The sequence below is a fragment of the Oratosquilla oratoria genome, chromosome 24 (assembly GCF_046742065.1).
Source record: "Oratosquilla oratoria isolate Oo_2021 chromosome 24, ASM4674206v1, whole genome shotgun sequence".
Classification (NCBI taxonomy): Eukaryota; Metazoa; Arthropoda; class Malacostraca; order Stomatopoda; family Squillidae; genus Oratosquilla; species Oratosquilla oratoria.
The window spans coordinates 8,835,297-8,841,296 of NC_134800.1; positions in this window are offsets into that span (position 1 = coordinate 8,835,297).

A 6,000-nucleotide genomic window follows, 5' to 3' on the forward strand; every position below is an offset into this window, starting at 1 on the left:
TTTGTCCTAATGCATTATGGGTCACTGTCGGAAGATCGCAGCAGAACTACGTCAGCAAACGTACGGTGACGTCTACGCAAGGAAATCTACACCCTCATGACGTAGTGAGTTATACGTCAGTAAACGCATCTTTGCCACTATTGACGTAATCAAACGTAGACTATATATATATATATATATATATATATATATATATATATATATATATATATATATATATATATATATATATATATATATATATATCGTACGGAGACAGGATAATGGATGTAATTGAATGCTAGTAAATGATGTGTGGCAAATATATCTGTCAGACTAAAGTCCATGCAGAAAAATATGTGGGCATGTTTTTCAACAAAAAGTTGAAATTTGATGACTTAAGAGCGTGTGGAATGTGCGAAAAGAAATATAAAAGTGTTTTATTGTTTGTTGATAAAAAATGGAATCTAGGAACATTAAAAAGTGAAGTAATGAGGACACGTTATGTATGGAGTGTCACATACGAGTAATTGTGAGTATCAGCTATTTGGTGCTGAATTTGGGATATTCTCTTTCTTCCTCTTCTTCTTCTTCTTCTTCTTCTTCTTCTTCTTCTTCTTCCTCTTCTTCTTCTTCTTCTTCTTCTTCTTCTTCTTCTTCTTCTTCGTTTTGTTCTTCTTCTTCGTTTCGTTCTTCTTATTATTTGTTTGTTGGTCATTATTTTGCTGTTTTTTGTTTTGTTTTTGTTTTGTTTTTTTGTCGATTTATTGATCTAATTGTATTTTTTCTTTCTTCTACAACCTCTTTCACTTTCCCTGTGCCTTGTCGAAAGTAATTTCTTTTTTCATTTATTTTTTGTTTTCTTTGCGTGATCTTTGCAACTTGCTTTGTTGTTGTTGTTTTTTTAGTTTGTGTATTTTTCGCAATCAAGTAATACTGTAGAGCTTGTGGTTCTGTATCACTAGAATAACATTTACTTGGTTGATATTCAGTTCCTGACATTTAGTTTCAGTGTTTATTCTACGCGTGAATAATATCACTGATGCTGCATAATTATCATTTGTGTTGTTTTTGTCTCTTTTTCTCTTTTATATGTATTATATTTTACCACGCGATTCGTGTTTTCCAAATTTCTTCTCTACTCTTTTTCATCTCAAAAATATATTTTCTTTTTAAAGTTCTTTATTTGTTATTACTTATTCCTCATTTCTTTGGATTTCCATTCGTTTTATTCATAATTACATTCTCGTATACATTCTAATTTATTCATTTATTTATTTATTTGTTTCTGCTTGCTAATATATTTTTGTATGAATGTGTGTTAAAACTTCTAGGGCAAGTAACAGTTATCAGATCCATTTGAGAAGTGAGATCAAATTGAGCCTTAATCGGAACAAGCAGGTACTCGTACAATTTTGAAATGTACTAAACGTCTATAGTCACCCCCTAGCGTCACATACTCTTATCAAGCTCATTCACTAAAAATTATGGTAATGAGTGACTTTATTATAAAGTTTCTTGCCCATACATTGTTTGTAAATAATTTTCCACATTTGTAAATGTAATTTCTCAATTTTTAGATTTAATAATTTTAGATTCTAGATAATTTTTACATTGTTTACATTTGTTAAACATGACATAAACAACGTCACTTCACATGTCCAGGTTATATGGGAAATCGAGCAACTGGGTCTGCCCACATCTGTTTTATCTCTAACTTCCTTCCATTTCATTCTTTCCTTACACTGAACTCCCTAATCCCTCCCTCCCTCCCTCTCCCCCATCTTATCTATCCTGCCCTCTGACCTAACTTATATGAGAATTCATTGTTCGTAACCTATACTTATCCAATTGATGGGGTGTCAAACAATTATAGTAATTACTGACACCTTGACAATGTAAGATTGAATCACCTATTTTTTTTTTTTTTTTTTTTTTTTTTTTTTAAGTTTTGCGGGGTAGTCACGCGCTGGTCAGGAACAGTTGATACATGCCACGGAAGGGAAGACGCAGGCTCAACAATATCAGGTTGGTGTTAAGAAAAAAAATATAGGAGACTGCAAAAGACCATAAGGCCTACACTAGGCAGTTCCGTGCCCAGTACCACCTGTCATCCCTATTCATAAAGTTATCTAATATCCTCTTAAAACACCCCCATTGTTTCAGCCCAAACCACATGGTTACTAAGTCTATTCCATTCGTTAACCAATCTGTTGGTAAACCAGTTCTTGCTATTTCCTTATTTTTCCTGAGTATCTGCTGTATTGTATCTGATGTATTACTCTACATAGAAAACATGTTTCTGCTACAAGGACTTTCTATCACTTAATTTGTTTTACCAGGACAATATTTGCTAAGATTCATAACTAGAAGTAGCATGTGCCTTATGATTTATATTATTTCTTCATCATTTTCTTTCTTCAAATTAATGTATCTAACGATGTAATCTAGTAAATAACTTTTTTTTTATAATTAAAGTCTTTATACAAAGTAGAATTAAACTTAGTTTACATAATGAAATACGATCACTTTGGAATCAAATCACTGAGTTACCCCTGATGACGTCTCAACGAAAGCCACAGTCATTGGTTGTCTTGATTTTCGTCGACCAATCCCACGCGGCGTCTATTTCTACGTCATCCCGAGGGAGGAGTCCTGACTGACTCATTTGTTTGATTCAAGAGAAATTGTCTACGTGACGCAATCCACTTGTATTTTACCAACTCATCTTAATGCAGCGACGACCCTTTAACTAGTTTCCCAAATTATCTTAAATGGCGCTCCCTTTTTTCTTACGAAAAGACTCGCATGCCCCTTACATTCTCTGTATCAATATAAAATCATATATACGTTTTTCCTATTTATGCATCTTTTATTTATATCTTAACAGAAAACGGGTTAGGATTACTGATAGAATTATACTTGGCACGTATGTAACGCCAGATACTTGTTCTTGGAATTATTTCTTTATTATTAAAATTTTATTTGCTAACAAATTACTTCACCCCCCACCTTTGTATCCTCCCCACGTCACCCTGGGTGGGGGGTCGCGCCCTCTAGTTTGGAAACCAGGCTTAACCCTTCCATACCTGATGATACTTTTTATTTTCGTCTGGATGTCGTCAGTCGATTTTACTCGTCTCCGTGGCTTATCCTTTGCTTAACGTCATAAACGAGATGTAGCTAGCAGCTAGAGTAGAAGAAAGATTATTACATATATTCTATTTCTCAGTGGCCCTGTTAGCTAGTAAGCCTGTACTAGATTCTTCGAGTATGTGTATATTATCATAATGAGAATTGTTATTCCGTGAAAAAATAATGTAATAAACAAGCAAAATGAAAAATAGATTTAATAATGTATAAACGTATACTGAATCCAAGCACAAAAACATACCAGCAGACATACCGGTACATGCACGGGTTGTATACATACACACACACGCACGCACACACACACACACACATATATATATATATATATATATATGGTGTAGAGATAATCCAGGGTGTAGCAGAGAAACTTTTATTCTCTTACTTTTCGACAAAGTCTTAATAAGAGAGGATAGTAAGGGCAACTTTTCCAACAACATATTGATTCTCATGAGGGTCATCTTGAAAGAAGTCTTGAACTTTTCAGTCTGAAGATATATATGTATATATATACATATATATATATATATATATATATATATATATCATAAATGCTGTGTCCGTATAGTCACCGAATCTCATTAAAGACATTGACATATTGGAAAAAGTACAAGAGCGAGCCACAAAACTTATTCCATATATTAGAAAAAAAGATCATACGAGAATCGACTAAAACATATGAATCTATTTTCTCTAAAAAAGCGTATACTCAGGGAAGATTTGTTATAGGTCCTTAAGATTCTAAAGGGAAATGATAACATCAAAAATAAAGACATTTTCACACTGAATGCGAATCAGACAAGAAATAATGGTCTCAAACTGTCAGAAAGTAGATTTGATTTGGAAGAGGGTAGAAACAACTTCGCCGACCGTGTAGTCAATGAATGGAATAAACTTCTTGCAGAGGCAGTGCAATGTAGTTCGGTTCGAAGATTTAAGATTCATTTAGCTAAACACCTAATCAATATGCCTCCCATTTTCTCTTTCTTATCTAGTTATTATTATCTATGTTGTTTTTTATCTATCTTTATAATTTGTTATGAATTATTTTAATTGTTCTGTTTATTTATCATTTGTCATTGTTTGTTTATTTTATTTATTTATCTACTTCGTTATTCATTTGTTTATTTTTTCCGCATCCGCCCTGTCGGCATGCTCCTCCTTTGTATATAATACTCTCGCCGTTCGAATTCAAGTTCCTTAGGCAGACGTGCGATAAACATTATGATATCGAAAGAAACACAAGAACTAAAGATTCCAAATAATAAAAGGAAAGTCATAAACATATTTTGGCCACAGCCAGGTGTTTTTATTCAGCTGAGGGAAACCCCACCCGTGTTTATGTATGTGTGTGTAATGTGAGTGTATATTTGTGCGTGTAATGTGTGTGTATACGTGTAATGAGTGTGTATGTATAAGAGCGTATGTTTGTGTATGTGTGTGTGAGGGGGGGTCTGAGAGTGAAGAAAGTCTTCTTTCGACGCCTCCAGTTCTCTTCAAGAACCTTCGATTCCATCAGGGTGTATATTGGTTTGGGCTAATGAGACCCATTCCAATACAGACCAGCGTCCTCAGGCTGTCCAAGAAGCTCCCGGCGCCCTGGTCGTAGAAAGGGCAGTGGCACCAAGCCGAGGGCCGAAGGATTCCTGTCCAATGGAGGCACTGCGGTCAGGGCTAATGAGACCCGTCTTCCGCCAGTTTCACGGTGCCTTGGACGATCCTGAAGTCTCCCGGGTCGGCACGGGAGATCCATTCTCGAAGAAGGCGGCCGAAGGTCAGGGCTAATGAGACCCATCTTCCAACGGCGCCGCCGTTACCTCTCTTGTCGAGGTTTTTCCTCCGGCGGGCTTCCACGGTGCGGGCTAATGGAACCCGACGCTCCACTGCCGACCTCGATCCAAGCTGATGTCGAAAGCCCTTTTCCAATTCGAGGGCGCTGGTCGGCAAGGGGAAGAATTCCTGACGAAATGTCGTTTCTCGAAGAGGTCGCTGAAGACGCGCGGTCGAAGGCTCCCCTCACTCTGGCGACGTCCTCCGGAGGCCTCGGAGGAGCGAGGGTCGTCAGGGCAAAACACATCTCGCTGACACAGATTGGATGGGCGTGACCTCAGCTGACCGAGAATGAGGTCACGACCAGGTCACGGTGGGTGGAGACCATTTTGACAATGTGGAGTAGTTCTTTTACACTTTCATTATGCAAATATGAATAAATGAATAAACAAATACATAAATATACACACACGTAGATAAATAAATGAATATACAAATATGTAAATAGATTTAATTATTTGAATAGATACATGAAACTTGCTCAAATGTCACACTAGATGCCCAGTAAGTCTTCGTCGGGTTCTTTGTCGCAACGCTTGTCTAGTTACAGTATTAGTGATAGTTATTCACTTATGACGATTTTTTATATGAGGGAGGGTCTGTTCCACCGTGGCCCCAAAATGCAGTGTATAACACTTGCCACCCACAATGATATCCAAGGTGGATCAAGTGAAAGGTAAAATCCACCCTTCCACCAGCAGGCAGGTGGATGGCCACATACCTAGTGACAAAGCAGTAACAAAGTGTTAAGTGGAAATAAACTCTCAAAATGGGGTTCGAACCTTCGCCTGTGCGGCTTGCTTATTAATTATAAGACGAAGACCGCACCATCGTGTCACGAAGACCCTAAAATTGGAACGACTTCGTATGTACTGTATCACATCAAATCTTTTATGCAGGCCTTCGTCTTATAATAAGCAAGCCGCCTAGGCGAGGGTTCGAATCCCAGTGGGAGAGTTTATTTCCAAATATCATAATGACACAAAACAGTGCTAAGTCAGAAGTGTCAAAATCGCTGCTTTGTGACCGATCGCCGATAGT